Below are 18,004 nucleotides of genomic sequence, written 5' to 3'. Positions count from 1 at the left end.
TTTTTATATTTATTCCTAGATTTCTTCTTAAAGAAGTTCTTGAAGGTAAAAAAAAGATTGTGATTTTTTCATCTTACAAGGTAGAAATCAAGGCATATGATTAAATGATTGCCCCAAAGGCACTGTGCAAATCAGTAGAATGAAAGCTGAATATATTAACTCCTACCACTTTCATAGCTTCATCTCTAGTGTTGTCATTTTGAATAGATGACTATGATCACATTAGTCATAAACTTATATTAAAAAAACATGTTTCAAAAATCCTGTTGCCAGAAAATGCCAAAGTTCAAAAACAAGTAAAAATCTGGAAAATATTTATATTATATTTCATTGAGAGATAATAAAAAATCCAGAAAAAAACAATAGCTCAATGAAAAAATAGGCAAAGGATAAACAGGCAGTTTAATTTACAGAAAAAGACATTGAAATAGCTTAAAACCATATGGATAGATGCTCAACCTCACTAATTATTCTGTAAAATGCAAATTAAATAACAAAAATGCTTTCTTTTTTTTAAACTTTTCAGATTGCCAAGGATTATACAATTTGGCAAGGGTGTGAGAAAATAGACATTTTTATATATTGTTGTTTAGAGTATTTGGCAATATCTATCAAAATTTTAATGTACATATGCTTGAATGCAACAATACCACTTCTAGGAATTTCTCCTATAGATGAACACTCACATACATTCAGAGATGTATGTACAAAGATGACCATGGTAGTCAGGTAAGTGTCCATAAGGAGAATACAAAGCAAATCCATGATGTCATTAAACAGATGATGTATAATGGTGATATTGTTTTTAAAAAAGCTTTCTAAATAGATTTTTTTTAATGTAGAACATTATTTAGCCATTGTCACCATTTTGTGTAAAAACAAAATATCTAGCCCATTTATGTGTTGATTACTCTGAAATTTAGATATCTAGTCATAATCTCTTCCTGTACTCGAGGTTCATATCCAATTTAATATAGCCATTACAGAATGCTTGGTGTCTGTCCCCCTACTTCCCAAAGCTTACTCTTATGATGACTTTCTGGTTCCAATAATTAGTAGCACTATCCATCTTGTTACTTAAACCCCATCTCCATCTTATTCTTTCGTATTCCATTTTCTTTCATATTCCAATATTCCATGTTCTTCCATTTTTTAATATTCCAATATTCCATATTCTTTCATACTTCATTTCCAATCAATTAGCAAGTACTATTGCCAAAACATACATAAGAGTAGCCCACTTTGGTGTCTTTTCAGTGATCATACCCAGTTTCAAGTCACCAGCCTCTTCCCTAGACTTTTGCCTCAAATGCTTTTCTTCTTCTTTGCTTTCTCTACAATCCATACCACATACAACAAGTAAAGTGATGTTTTTAGACATAAACGTTACTTCTCGCCTAAAATCCTCTAACATTGTTCCACTACATTTAGAACAACCCTAACTCTTTAACTGGCCTGCAAAACCCTACATTATCTGTCGTCCCCCCCCTCCACCCCCGTCTCTCTGACTTTAACTCCTACCACTCTTCCTTGCAAGTTCATAGAAAATTTGATACAGGTTACACAGTAATCTGGCAACAGATTGATACTAAAGAGAGCTACTTTGATTTGTTGAATTTTCAGAATTTACAGCCCATACTGATTCCATCATGGTCCACTCACTCACACATGTATTCCGCAGACCTCTCTCTCAGTTTTAACTGCTGGCCTCATATTGACCCACCATGTTTTCAAAGAGTCTTTTGTGCTGAGTTCAAGTGGTTCTCCTAATCTCAGCACTATTAACAGATATGCTATTATCATCCTTTCCTTCCTCCCACCTTGAAGACACCACAGGGGTTCTGTATCTGCCAATGGTTTACTTATACCAACTTGTATTTAGGATTTGGAGTCTAGTTTGTCACTTAGTTGAGTGGTAAATTTTCTTAAGTATTGGGTTTTTCTGCCCTAGTTCCTTTTTATTTTTTTTTAATTGGAGGGATTAAGAGAGATTCAAATACTCCTTTATGGCTCCCCCATCATTCCCAAACCCTCTTCACAGTAACCTCAGGATATTAATTCTGGGTATGATTTGCCTTTTTAATGATATAAATTATGCATTTGTATCTTCTTCAATTGAACTATTTTTAAAAAGGGGAGAATCTCAACAGAAAATAGAATTTAAAAATTTTTATGAAAGATAATGCCAACTTTTAAAGACATTGAAGAAAGAAAAATGGTATAGCCAAATAGCAAGAGAAGAATTCTTTTTAAATTTATCTGATTTAGATAGATATTTGGAAAGCTAAATACCTTCTTTGTTTTCATCACACACACATATATTTTCTGATATATGTAGTAAATTTGACAATGTTTTGAATATATATATGTTCAAAATGTTTTGAACATACATATTTTGAATACATATCTAGAATATATATATATATATATATATATATATATATATATATCCAAAACAATGTATGTAAATTTTTTGAGTATCATTATCTAGTAAAATTAGGGAAGAAGTTAAAGGAAGAATTCTCTAAACATATTGGATCTGAGATGGTAACTAAATGCTGAAAAGAAGACTATTTGACAGCAAATGAAGCAAGAATGGATTAGAGACACTGATGTTTTGTTTGAAGAAAACAAAATTAGGAGCAAGAGGTTGTGAGCTTTGCTCTCCCATTAACAGCTGTGTAGCCACAGGCAAATCATACAGCCTATTGAGGTCATAGTTCTCTTGTAAAAATTGACAAGTTTGAGAAAAAAAATCAGAGAATCTGGGTGCCTGCAGAAGCCTCAGTCACACCCTCAGTCATGCTTAGTTTAGCTATCATAAAACAAGGTGACTCACTTACATATATTTTGCATAAAATACATAATTTCTCCTTAAAAAATCAGAAAGTTTCAGATTAGAGCCAAAGGCTATAACTGGGTCACTACTACTACCCTTTTGGAGAGGCTACACAGTCGCCAGTTTATCTATATTATGGGTTGAATTGCGTTCCCCCAACCAAGATACGTTGAAGTAGTCTTAATTCCCAGGACTTCAGAATGTGAATTTATTTGGAAATAAGGTTTTAACAAAGGTAATCCATTTATAATGAGGCCATTAGCATGGGCTCTAATTCACTAACTGGTGTCTAAATAAAAAGGAGGGAATTTTGACGCAGAGACAGAAATGCAAAGAGGCATGATGATGATATGAAGACACAGAGGGAGAAAGTCATGTAACTACGAGATAAAGAATGCCAAAAATTGTCAGCAAACACCAGAAGCTAGAAAAGTCAAGGAAGGATTTTTCCCAAAGCTGTCAGAGAAAGCATGGCCCTACTGACATGTGGTTATAGACTTCTAACCTCCAGAAACTTGAAATAACATATTTATGTTACTTTAAGCCACCCAATATTTGGTACTTTGTTACAGCAGCCCTAGGAAATTAATGCAATTCCAATATCCAGTTGATACTTTTAGTCACCCTTGCTGCCTTTCTAGACCATGCAGTCTTTTCAGTACTTTGTTTTTTTAAATTAAATGAATTTTATGATGTTGTCTTGCTTTCATAATTCATGTTTTCTATTTAGATTAAAAAATCATTTTCAAATATAGCATCTTAAAATAAGTAGTGAAAATATACCAGGCATTCAAATGCTGAACTGAGAATATTTTTTTACACAGGCAAAACCCTTGGATAATTCTGTGTAAATAGAGCGAGAAAGTGGAGTTGACTTGGCAACAAAGGATGTAGCCAGAAGGATAACATGCTGTGAAACAATGCTTTGCCTGAGAAGTTCTCCAAAAGAGGCTTAACTACTGTTTTTTAAGGTCCTATTTTGGCCATATTGCTGCTCAGTCTAGGCTAAGCAAGTGAAATCATATTTTTGAGAGAGATTAGAAAGTAAATAAATGGTGGCAACTTCCTTAAGAGTTTAGTCCTCCACTGAGAATCAGGACTCTCCTGCCCCATTGCTATGAGCACATGGCTATGTCTGTGGCTGCTACCTGTGCAGGAATCCAGTGAACATATTGCAAATTCAGTAACAGGTTGACTCTTGGAAATGAAAGATAAACTTGCCAAATGAGTCTTGGATGCTCCTACTTTGTCAGATGTAAGGACTGAAAATATTGGAGCTCAAAGGAAGGTCTCATAAAAATAACATGAAATGGACAATTAGAAGTCTAATGTTCCAGCCCTCTCTCTGGCTGTTACTGGCTTGAACAAGTCATTTGACCTCTTTGGGTATATACACTATAAGAATAACTACATTTTATAAACTATAACTACAACTTACATCATTTCTATTTCATAGGTGTCCAACCAGAGGAAATATCTGAAGTAGAATTGTAAACTATATAACATGATATATGACATATTTTTATTAATGTTGCTGTTGTTTTAATGATCATCACCATCATCATCATCACTAGTACTTCATAGAAATTTACCTAATGGGGGTTGTTGCAAACGGAGGGATCAGCTGGAGCCTTGGCAGAGGAACATAAATTGTGAAGATTTCATCTTAATATGGACATTTATCAGTTCCCAAATAATACTTTTATAATTTCTTATGCCTGTGTTTACTTTAATCTCTTAATCTTGTTATCTTCATAAGCTGAGGATGTACTTCACCTCAGGACCACAGTAATAATTGTGTTAACTCTTCAAATTGATTGTAAATCATGTTTTTTTAACAATATGAAATCAGTGCACCTTGAAAAAGAACAGAATAGCAGCGATTTTTATGGAGCAAGGGAAGACAACAATAAACTCTGACTGCCTGTCGTGTTGGGCAAAAAGAACCATATTTTTCTTCTTGCAGAGAGTGTATAAACAGACTTGCAAGTAGGAGAGATATCGCTAAATTATTTTCCTATCAAGGAATATTAATATTAATACCCTGGGAAAGGAATGTGTTCCTTGGGGGAGATCTATAAACGGCCGCTCTGGGAATGTCTGTCTTGTGCAGTTGAGATAAGGACTGAGATACGCCCTGGTCTCCTGCAGAACCCTCGGGCTTACTAGGATGGGAAGACTCTACCCTGGTAAATTTGTGGTCAGACTGGTTCTCTGCTCGAACCCTATTTTCTGTTGTTTAAGATGTTTATCAAGACAATACATGCACCACTGAACATAGACCCTTATCAGTGGTTCTGCTTTTGCCCTTTGCCTTGTCATCTTTGTTGGACCCTTATCAGTGATTCTGCTTTTTGCCCTTTGAAGCATGTGATCTTTGTACCTACTCCCTGTTCTTATTCCCCATCCCCTTTTGAAACCCTTAATAAAAACTTGCTGGTCTGAGACTCAGGCGGGCATCACGGTCCTGCCAATATGTGATGTCACCCCTGGCGGCCCAGCTGTAAAATTACTCTCTTTGTACTGTCTCTCTTTATTTCTCAGCCAGCCAACACTTATGGAAAATAGAAAGAACCTACATTGAAATATTGGGGGTGGGCACCCCCAATAGGAGGTTAACACCATGATTTACTATAAAGTTATTTTTTTCAAGTTAATCTGAAATTCCCAGATTTATAATGTTATTTTTTTTAAGTTAATCTGAAACTCCCAGATTTATAATGTTATTTTTTTCAAGTTAATCTGAAACTCCCAGATTAGGCTTTCTACAGATATGAATAAAAAGTGACCAAATATATAGTACATCTTCTGCTAATGATCAGCTAAATATAAATACTAATTGTCCTAGTGTTTTGTAGCTGGTTAGGTCTTTCAATCCAATGAAAATTATTAAATGGATTCTGCAACTTTTATTCTACTTTATTTTCTGTTTTTGTTATTTGCACTATAAAGTAAATAAAATTGTGTTCGTGTTAAAAACATAAAACAGTAGTTGCTCTTAACCTGCCCTATAACAAAGGGCATATGGTTATTATAGAAATATTATGCAACATGGGTACATTTCTAGTGTCTCAGAGCAACTGGCCATGTACTCCAAATTGACTACATTGCCCCCTGTGACATAGTGAGTGAATTAATGGTTATGGACTCACAAAGCCTGGGTTTCTATCTAGACTCCATCATTTGCAAGCTATGTGGTCTTTGCAGGTCATTAATTCCTGAAAACCTCAAGTTTGCACTTTAAATTTTAAAAAATCAGTCTATGTTATATATTATATTATATTACGTTATATTATACATATTTTTGAGATGGAGTCTTACTCTGTCACTCAGGCTGGAGTGCAGTGGTGTGATCTTGGCTCACTGCAACCTTCACCTCCTGGGTTTTATTTTTTTACTAATATTTAATAGATGTGTATATTTTTTCAGGGACATGGGATAATTAAATATAATCCTATAATTTGTAAAGATCAGCATTCTTGGGATATCCATCATCATAAATATTCATATTTTCTTTATGCTAGAAACATTCAAATTATTATATTCTACCTATTTTGAAATGTACAATAGATCATTGTAAACTATAGTCACTCTACTGGTCTATCAATTAGTAGCTCTTATTTATATGATCAAACTCTATATCTATACTCATTAATTAACTTTTCTTCATCCTCTCCTTTCCCCTACCCTTCTCAGCCTCTGTTAACCATCAATTTACTCTCTCACCATAAGATCTACTTTTTTAGTTTGCACATAAGAGTGAGAATATGCTATATTTGTTATTCTGTGCTTGGCTTATTTCACTTAACATCATGATATCCAATTCCATCCATGTTGCAGAAAATGACAATATTTTATGCTTTTTTATGGCCAAATAATATTCTTTTGTGTATATATATCACATTTTCTTTATCAATTCATCCACTGATTAGAACTTAGATTGATTTCATATTTTGGCTATTGTGAATAGTGCTGTAATAAAGGTGAGAGTGCAGACATCACTTCAGTGTCTATATTTCTTTTGAATATATGCCCAGTAGTAAAACTGCTACATCATATGGTAGTTCTATTTTTAGATTTTTGAAGAACCTCCATATAGTTTTCCATAGTGGCTAAACTAATTTACATGTTCAACACAGTGTATGAGTGTTCTTTTTTCTCTACATTCTCACCAGTATCCATTATTCCTTGTCCCTTTTTTATAGAAGACATTTTAACTGGGGTGAGATGATATCTCTTTGTGGTTCTGATTGGCTTTTCTCTGGTGATTTGTGATACTGAACATTTTCTCACATACCTGTTGGCCATCTGTATGTGTTATTTTAAGAATTTTTCTATTCAGATCTTTTGCCCATTTTGAAATCAGATATTTTTTTTCCTATTGAGTTTGAGCTCCTTATATATTCTGGTTAATAATCTTTTTTCACATGGATAGTTTGCCCATATTTCCGAAGATTCTGTGGGTTGTCTCTACACTTTGTGCACTTAATACATAATTCACAGAATTGTTTTAAGGAAGACAAATGTAGGTGAAAATGTTTGATAATTACAGAGTCACATAGTTCCTTTGGGAGACAGGAATTCACGTAGGGTTGCCCAGTGAAATTCAACTGAAAAAGCAGGCAAAGTATTCAGTGCCTAGCAATTGAGCTATTGAACTATCTCTTAACTGAATCCCTGGACTCACTTTTAACATCTAGTTACTCATTTTACCCACTGTTTTTAGCCTGTTTCTTTACTTAGCTTTAAAATTGCACATGTTTTTAATTTGGGACATTTTTTTTTCTTATCAGTGACTTGACTTTTCCTTTGGGCTGTAAATTTCACTGCTTAAATACTACAAATATCAATGATTGGTTTTCTGTTCTCACAATTATTAATGATAATATGAATACATAAACATCTTTTTGATAAAACTAATTTGTGAGGCTAGCATTCACTTATGTTCCTTATAGACATTGTCTTACAGTCTTTAAAGAAAAAACACTGAATTTTTAATAAATATTGTGTCGTAGTCCATTTGGGGTGCTATAATAACCATATCATAAACTGGGTGGCTTATAAACAAGAAAAACATATTTCTTATAGTTTTAGAGGCTGAGAAGTCCAAGATCAAGGTGTCAGTAAAATCACTGTCTGATGTCTCATAGATGGTGCCGGTATTAGTCCGTTCTCACACTGCTATAAAGAAATACCTGAGATCAGGTGATTTATAAAGAAAATAAATTTAATTGGCTTACAGTTCTGCAAACACTACAGGAAGCATGACTAGGGAGGCCTCAAGAAACTTACACTCATGGTGGAAGTTGAAGGGGAAGCAGGCCGGAACAAGAGGGAGAGAGATGGAGGTTCTATACACTTTTAATCAACCAGATCTTGAGAGAACTCATTCACTATTGTGAGGACAGCCTCAAGTCATGAGGGATCCACCCCCATGACTGCATCACCTTTCACCAGGCCCTACCTTCAACACTGGGGATTACAATTTGACATGAGATTTGTGTGGAGACACAGATCCAAACCATATCAGCACCTTCTTGTTTTATCTACGCATGGTGGAAGGGGCAAGGAAGCTCTCTGGGGCCTCTTTCCTAAAGGCAATAACCTCACTTACGATGACATCACCCTCATGATTCAATCTTCTCGCCAAAGCCCCATTTCCTAATGCCACCACCTTGGAGGTTAGTATTTCAATGTATGAATTTCGGTGGGGACACATATGAATACTGGGATTTATAAGGTATAAGTAAATTTCTCAAGGTTATTGACCTTGGGAGTAGCAGGCCAGAAATTCCAAACCAGGTCTAGTTGTCTCCAAAGAATCTCCTCTTCCACAGTGAAGAGGGTCTGCCTAAAATAGGAAGCAATAAATGGTACCAAAAGCACAATGCATGTGTGTTACTGATCACAGTACATGATCACAGTACAGATTATTTTTTCTATTGCATTTTTTTTTTTTCTGAGCCAAGATTCTTTTCAGGTTTTTATTGGATACCATGATGTTGTAGAAAACATAGTTGGTTATAATAGAAGATAAACCTGGAGACCCACACATTTCATAAACATACTTGACAATAAGCCTGCCAAAGATGTATTTAACCCCTTCTACATGAAGGGACTATCCTTGTTCAAAAAGTGCTGTCTAAAATACTTATCCTCGCCACGATTCTGTGGACCAGGGCAAAGTGTAAGGTGAATAACCTTCCTGGTTTGCCTGGGATGGAGGGGGATCAGTCTCTTCAGTGGGACTTTCAGGGCTAAAGCTAGGGAAGTCCTGGGGTAATGAATACATTGGTTACCCTAGATAAAAAGATCGTTTTCATTTTTAGGTGAGGAAACTTGGATGTAGCCACATAACTAGCACAAGGGCAGGGCCAACCTTCAATTACCATTTCAACTTTCTTTTCTTTTTTTTTTTGTTTTTTTGTTTTTTTGAGACGGAGTCTTGCTCTGTCGCCCAGGCTGGAGTGCAGTGGCCGGATCTCAGCTCACTGCAAGCTCTGCCTCCCGGGTTCAGGCCATTCTCCTGCCTCAGCCTCCCGAGTAGCTGGGACTACAGGCGCCCGCCACCTCGCCTGGCTAGTTTTTTTGTATTTTTTAGTAGAGATGGATTTTCACCGTGTTAGCCAGGATGGTCTCGATCTCCTGACCTCGTGATCCGCCTATCTCGGCCTCCCAAAGTGCTGGGATTACAGGCTTGAGCCACCGTGCCCGGCCTACCATTTCAACTTTCTGAGTCAAAGTCCAGTGTACAACCCACCGAAAGATTAAGAGCAATTTATTTTAGTAGAGCAAAGAAATTTTAAATGACTTGGGACTAAATGTGCCCTGTCATGCAGTACAATAGACTGGGATGATAATCTAGCTAGTTTCAAAGCCAGAACAAATGCTCATATCTGAACATTGTAATGCTGAGAAACCTCACACTTTGTTATTTCACATGCTACTGATCATGGAAAGAGGATAGTATTATTGCTAATAATCATTTGTCCACTTGTTCATTAATTGAACAATTGTTTAATCAGTGTCAATTACCAGACATTGCTCTAGCGACTGAGGTTAGAGCAGTAAATAAATTATTCTCCTCATGGTTCTTACACTCTATTTTAGACAGATAGAGTGGAAAAATAAGCAATATTATGTGCTATATACTACTACTATGGAGAAAAGTAAGGGAGAGAAAGAATTAACTGGGTAAAAAAATGGTGGGAGATATTATTTAGTGCTGTATATAGAATAATCTTTATACCCAAATTATTAATCAGGAGATATATATATATATATATATATATATATATATATATATAAACAATTTGGGTATATATATATTACATATGGCAAAATACACTGAGGATATCTGATCTAAGACAGCTATACTAACTTGCACAAGATCACTTAATTATTAATTCACAGAACTATAATTAAAGCCTGGATTTTTATTATGCTAAGGTCTGGAGTTAGTAGGGATTTTTAATGCATGCTTAGTATGTTTGTTCTTAATAGAAATGGCCTTCAAAATGATAATCCATCCCATGGGCCCGACATTATTTCTACAGTGTTTTCTCAAAGATTGGCTTATTGCATGGACCAGGGGCAATAAAATAAGTTGAAAATATATTAGTTACTTATTTCTCCCATTAAGACTTCAAATTAAAAAATAATATTTTCTTTATAACCAAAATAAGTTAGAAAAATGTCTTCTGCCCCAAGTAAAATATACTATTAACTTAAGTGACTACAATAAGAAAAAACATGCTTACATTCACTTATTCTAGAACATCTGGGTTTTGCAAATTTCTTTTCTCTTTTTGTCAGTTAAACACTTCTAGATCAGCACCAAAACCTTTCTTAGAGAATTTAAATTGCAAAACACAACTACAAAAGTGTAGATTTCTCCAGCTACTTTTCGACAACCACTGGGGATGGGGATGGGGGAGACTACTCCCTGCAGTCTCCAATTTCTCTTCAGCACAAGCCAGCAGGTTGACTTACAACTCATAATAGGACACTAGGACTCTCATTTCAGCTCTTTATTTTCCTTTGTCGGCATCTTCATTTTATTTCTCCTTGATTATTTTGAGCAGAAGAAACTCTTGAGAAAAAAACTGCAATTCCTGTCTTCTCTATTGTTGATACCAAGGCCCCTTAACCTCTACAAAGGCACTCTTTTGGCATATGCTCCAGGTTTGGAACCTCTTTCTTCACCTCTCTTGTGACCAAAAGCTATTTTCAGCAAGCTGCCACAATGGGAATGAGCTGACAAATTAATACCAGAGTCCAATGCAGGCGACTCTGCATGGTAGTGAATGCTAGGAGCTTATTGCCACCCTAACCTAAGCAGCAAAATTTTCTTAACTAGACCATTTTCAGGTTGAAATTGGGTTCATTCTCATTATTTCTTTGATACTGAGGTGCAATTTATATACTGTAAAATTTACTCTTTTTAGGAGTACACATCTATAAGCATTTACAAACCTATCACAATCAAGACAGAATATTTATTCCATCCCTCAAATTGTCTAGTGCTCCTTTGTAGTCCATGCTAAACTCCTAGTTTTTTATTTATTTCTTCTGAAAAATAATGGGATACATGTGCAGAACATGCAGGTTTGTTACACAGGTATATATGTGCCACGGTGGCTTGCTGCACCTATTGACCTGTCCTCTAAGTTGCCTCCCCTCACCTCCCACTCCACAACAGGCCACAGTGTGTGTTATCCCCCTCTCTGTGTCCATGTGTCCTCAATGTTCAATTCCTACTTATGAGTGAGAACATGTGTTGTTTGGTTTTCTGTTCCTGTGTTAGTTTGCTTAGGAGGATGGCTTCCAGCTTCATCCATGTACTTGCAAAGAACATGATCTCATTCCTTTTTATGGCTGCATAGTATTCCATGGTGTATATGTACCATATTTTCTTTATCCAGTCTATCACTGATGGGCATTTGGGTTGGTTCCATGTCTTTGCTATTGTAAATAGTGTTGCAATAAACATACACGTGCACGTGTCTGTATAGCAGAATGATTTATATTCCTTTGGGTATATATCTAGTAATGCGATTGCTGGGTCAAATGGGATTTCTGGCTCTAGATCCTTGAATAATTACCATACTGTCTTCCACAATGGTTGAACTAATTTACATCCTCACCAACAGTGTAAAAGCATTCCTATTTCTCCGTAGCTTCACCAGCATCTATTGTTTCCTGACTTTTTAATAATTGCCATTCTGACTGGCATGAGATGGTATCTCACTGTGGTTTTGATGGGCATCTCTCTGGTGATCAGTGATGTTGAGCTTTTTTTCATATGTTTGTTGGCTGTATAAATGTCTTCTTTTGAGAAGTGTCTGTTCATATATATTGTCCAATTCTTCACGGGGTTGTCTTTTTCTCGTAAATATGTTTAAGTTGCTTGTAATTCCTGGATATTAATCCTTTCTCAGATGGGTAGATTGCAGAAACTTTCTCCCATTCTGTAGGTTGCCTGTTCACTCTCATGATAGTTTCTTTTGCTGTACAGCTCTTTTAATTAGATCCCATTTGTCAATTTTGGCTTTGTTGCAACTGCTTTTGGCATTTTTGTCATGAAATCTTTGCCCAAACCCCTACTCTTAACTATTGACAACTAACTACTGGATTGATTTTTGCCCTAATAGTTTTATTCTTTCCAATTTGTTTTATGAATGGAATTATATAGTACAAAATATGTCTGATCTCAGAATTCCTCTCCATAAACATTTTAGTGGCTTTCTGCTGAATAAAACAATAATTTTCTCATGAGGACTTATGGACCCTGCTGTTGTGGGTAGAATTATTAATATATCCCCAAAGCTAAGTTAAAGCACTAACCTCTGGAATTTGTGCATATGATCTTACGTGGAAATAGGGTCTTTGCATATGTAGTTAAAATGCATATTATGATGAGGTCATACCGGAACGAGTGGGTCTTTAACCCAATATGCTGATGTCCGTGTAAGTAGAGAAGACACACAGAGACAGAAACACATAAAGGAGAATGCTACGTGAAGAAACAGACATGCAGAGGAAAGATGGTAGCAGAGAGGTCATGAAGCTGCAAGTCAAGGAATGGCAAGTGTTGCTAGCAGCCACCTGAAGCTACAAGCAAGGGTGTGGACCTGCCAACACCTTAATTTCCAACTTCTGGCCTCCAGAAATGTGAGAGAACAAATTTCTATTTTTCTAAGCCACTTGTAAGGTACTTTGTCTAAAAAGCCACAAGAAATGAACACACCTGTCTATCTGCTTAACCCTATTTCACTCTCTTCTTCTTTTAGTTGGGACTTCCAAGTTGCTTGGGTTTTTCATCAGCTAATCTAATCCATGGTATCTGTCTCACCTCAGATTCTTTAAATGTGTTGTTTCCTCTTCCGGGAATATTCTGTCTTCTATTCTTTGCCTAGTTAAAAATCCTACTCATCTGTCAAGGCTCAGCTGAAATGTCATTTTCTCTGATAAGAATTCCTTGATCTCCTGAAATAAATGAGGCTGATTTGCATCACTTGCTCTCTGACCTTTTCTTTCATAGCATTCATTTCAATTTATAATTAAGTAACTGTTGGGTTATTTATTTACCATTTTTTTCTCATAGTAAAATGTAAGCTCTGGGGACAAAGTCCCTGTTATTTTGTTCCCAATTGTGCATCTGAGAGAGACAGGGAGAGAGTGAGAGAGCGAGAGAGCGAGAGAGAGAGAGAGAGAGAGAGAGAGAGAGAGAGAGAGAGTGTGTTTAAGAAAATTTAATTTAGCATCTCCAACTTTTATTCCTGGAAAGAAAATCTGGAGATTCTCTTCCTTTGCCACCTTCACCTCTATTCTAGTTCTAGAGTTCTCTTTTTCCTATAGTTCTAATGTAAATAACAAGAACAAAATTAACAACAACAACAACAAAAAACCCTACACTTGACTTCCCTAAACACTAATGAGGCAAAGTGAAATATTTCAAAGACGTATACTAAACCCTAAGAGGATGCAAGATTTTAATGCCATTTAATAGTTGGTTGATAAGAGGTTAATACACACAACTCAAATTACTTACTTTATAACATTCAAATCTGTTACATCATGACCATTTCAGATATTCTATCTCAAGATACAGCCCCTATGAATGCCTTTTGTGAAATTATGCTAATACTATGGTTCAGATAACAAAAGAAAAATCTCCAAATTATATCCACCAAGGTCAGCCCTTTAAAGTTCTTGCTTTCCACCTGAGATACAGAATTTGTCTCTATGTGACTGACCTCAGAAGTAAGTATTCTTTTACAAAACATCCCCTCCCCACACCACTCTACATGCATGAAGGTGTCATATCACCATTATGTAGTAAGTTTTGTGACAGTATATCACATCATAAACATAGAATCTTTTAAGCAGTAGTTTCATATATTCTCACCAATAAGGGCTTCCTTGCATCAATACTTTGCATTGAAAAATTTGAAAGAAAATCAACTATTTTGGTGTATCTCCATGGTGCTAGTACAGTGCTGAGTACACAGTATATGGTGAGATAATCCATGTTGACTTGAATCAATATTCACCATTTCTTATCTTCGCTCTCTCCATAGGAATGTCTTCCTGAATGCTTATGCTAACTTTAATTGTATGAGCTTAGAATTTTATTTTATATATAAAATGTATATATATATAAATAAAAGTTTGTGATATATATAAGGTAGCTTGTGACTACCTTATCATCCACATTATATAGATAGTCCTTTCTGAAAGCCAAACTACATTCAAGTTTATTTCTTATCTATGCATAGATACTGGATATAGATGCTAGTTTCTTTAACACTCTGTGTAAAGATACAATGTAATATTAGCCAGCTGGCAAGAACAGGTATATGAATTAAATATAAATTTTTTTACATCCTGATAAAAGAGTAGCTATGTAGCTCAAATCAAGAAGAGAAACCTGGATAATATTTCAGGACTGATATATATTAATTTTATATATAAAATAAAAATTTATACATATAAAATATATATAATACATATATATATATGTAAAAACTCTACTGACAGCAATTTATCTTACTGACTATACAGAGCATATAAGTGTATATATACAACCAGAACATGTAGAAGGAAATTATCGAGATTAACATTGGTTGACATTAGGTTCTGGGAGTCTTACGTTTTTATCTTTTCAAAAAAGTGAACTTTAGAATGAAAAAAGAAGAAAAGAAAAAGTGAACCTTTAATCTGAGGAAAATTAGAGTGCTCTGGCAGTACCTGGGTTAGGGTAAGCAAGGAGATTTGCCTTTTACATAGAACTTTGAGCTGGCTGGACTATGTGTTTCGAGGGCTACAGAAAGATCCATGATGGTCTACCTCAAAGCCCTTGTCAGGATGGAGATGGTATATCACTATGTAAATTAGGCCTACATCAAGGTGTTAGGTCATGTGCTAGTACCAGGAAGAAAAAAATCCTGATATAATAGGATGCATCTTATTTCCATCAGAAGACAAGAGGTTCTTTGTACATGTGGGTAACCTGTCAGTGGTCGCCCTGGTCTAGCTTTGGTACAAAATAATGGGCATTTCAGATTTGGGAAAACAAGACTTTAAGAAAGCAATTGAAGAGATTTTTTCATTGTGATTTTAAAAACAGAAATGCTACTTTTCCCCCATCATCAACTTGATGAACTGGGAAAATACATTTTAGAAGCTATAAATACCTCAAAATGAAGGGAACACTCTTCTGCCAGAGTGGAAAAATGATGAACTGCAGAAGGCATGGACAGTCATAAATTCTCTGTAGGTCAGAGGGTAGAGCCGAGTGCACTTTCTCACAGAAAATCACTAACTCACAAGTCTGTACGTAAAAATCCAGAAGGAGATGTTGATGAACTCAAAGTTATATATCTTAACTCTACATTCTAGCTATATAAAGCCTAAAGCACATTTTAATTTATTGAGAAATGAAATAAATAGGAGGAAATAAGAGAACATCACTAAGATCATTAGGATACCCAATATCAAGCCCTGGCTCTGTCTTTTACTGGTTCTACAAATGAACATTTAAAAACGTGAAAGATACAGGGTAAAATATATAAATCATATGAACAAATTTAAGTGGAGAAATAAACCCTCCTAACATAAGACAAGTATTGTTATATTGGTCAAACTGATATTCAGTCATATGCACTTGGTAGGATTCTCACTCCAAACAAAATATTATATTAAGGTTCAGAATAAAACTAAGAGTGAGTATACAAGAGAAATCCAAACAACAACAAAATCATATCCATGGCAAAAGAATTAAATGGGGCAAAGTGTTATCTCTAAATTATAAAAGTTGAAAAATGAAATAAAGCTCTAACAATTAAATGGCATATGCTGGAAAAAATATCCCTATAGTATATTTTCCCATGGACAGAATAGCATTCTAAACAGAATAACTCCAGACTTTCCAGGCATAAGGAGCTTAGGAGCAGTGATAATGTTAGAGAAGAAAGCCAGGGGAATATATTCAAATTACGCTTGCACAGCAAGTACACATATTCAGATTGCGTGTTACAAATCAATCTTAAAAAAGATAGTGAAGTGTTCCAAAGATGCTTTAGGTCACATCTAACATGGGATTGAGAGAAAATTAATTGCTCATGTTGAAAAATATTGTACTTATCATTGTAGGGACAAGGGATTGATGGCCCTAGCAGCGGAAAAAAAAAGAAGTCGGAATTTAGAGAAAAGATACAAAAATAGCTTCTTCTGCAGTCCCCACACCAGATCTGCTGTTCAGGCCAAACTAATCAAATATTCATCATTTATCTCCTGTTACTTTGTCAGGTGCTTGGCTTCTATTGATATAATCAAACTGGACAAGCAATTAATATTTTTTTCTAATTGAGTTTAGATCAATTTTTTAATAATTCAGTATTTTGCTTGTGACTACCTTCTTTGTCATCCACATTATATAGATAGTCCTTTCTGAAAGCCAAATGACATCCAAGTTTATTTCCTATCTAAGCATAGATACTGGACATAGATGTTAGTTTCTTTAACACTCTGTGTAAAGATATGATATAATATTAGCCAGTGGGCAAGAACAGGCATACGAATTAAATGTAAATTTTTTACATCCTGATAAAAGAGTAGCAATGCAGCTCAAATCAAGAAGAATCACCTGGATAATATTTCAGGACTGATAGAAGCATGCTCATTTTTTAACACAAATCTTGCCATGGAATCTTGGTGTTCACACTATAGATATAAAGCTGGCTAACCTTGTGTTTACTGTCAAAATAATAAAGTTACTAAAATGTTCCAGGGATGGTTCTAAATCCTTCATAAATATTAATTCACTTAATTCTCATACTCATCTTCCATGACACATTCCTTTATCTACAGACATCATTGAGGTAACTGAGGTACAAAAGGAATCACATAGCAGTAAGTCAAAATGCTCATATTCACACCACAGCAACCTTATGTATTATTTAAGCACTTGGCTACTCCATTATACTGGCTTCATCCTAGGATTCATTTAGTAGATGCATCTTTGATTTGTTTATGCTTCACTTTGGTCAACAGTTCCCTGTTTAGTCTATAAAATAAATGATTACAGACATATCTCATTTTATACCTCTTTGCTTTATTGTACTTTGCAGAAACTGACTTTTTACAAATGGAGAAGTCTATGGCAACCCTGTGTTGGGCAAGTTTATTGGCGCCACTTTTTTTCAACAATATGCACTCACTTCCTGTTTCAGTGTCACATTTTAGTAATTCTCACAATGTTTTAAATTTTTCATTGTTATTATATCTGTTATGGTGATCTGGGATCAGTGATCTTTGATCTTACTATTATAATTATTTTGAGGTGCTGCAAACCAAGCCCTTATAAGACAGCATACATAATAGATAAATGTGTGTGTTCTCACTGCTCCACTCACTGCCTGTTCCCTTGTCTTTCTGCCTCTCCTTGGACCTCTCTATTCCCTGAGACACAACAATATTGAAATTAGGCCAGTTAATAACCCTACAATGGCCTTTAAGTTTGCCAGTGAAAGGAAGAGATGCACATCTCTCACTTTAAATTAAAAACTAGAAGTGATTAAACTTAGTGAGAAAGGCACGTTGAAAGCCAAGATAGATATGTTAAAAGCTAGGCCTCTTGTGCCAAACAATTAGCCAAGTTGT

This window comes from Macaca mulatta, chromosome 14 (assembly GCF_049350105.2).
Source record: "Macaca mulatta isolate MMU2019108-1 chromosome 14, T2T-MMU8v2.0, whole genome shotgun sequence".
NCBI classification, from domain to species: domain Eukaryota; kingdom Metazoa; phylum Chordata; class Mammalia; order Primates; family Cercopithecidae; genus Macaca; species Macaca mulatta.
Note: the sequence above shows the minus strand (reverse complement) of the source record.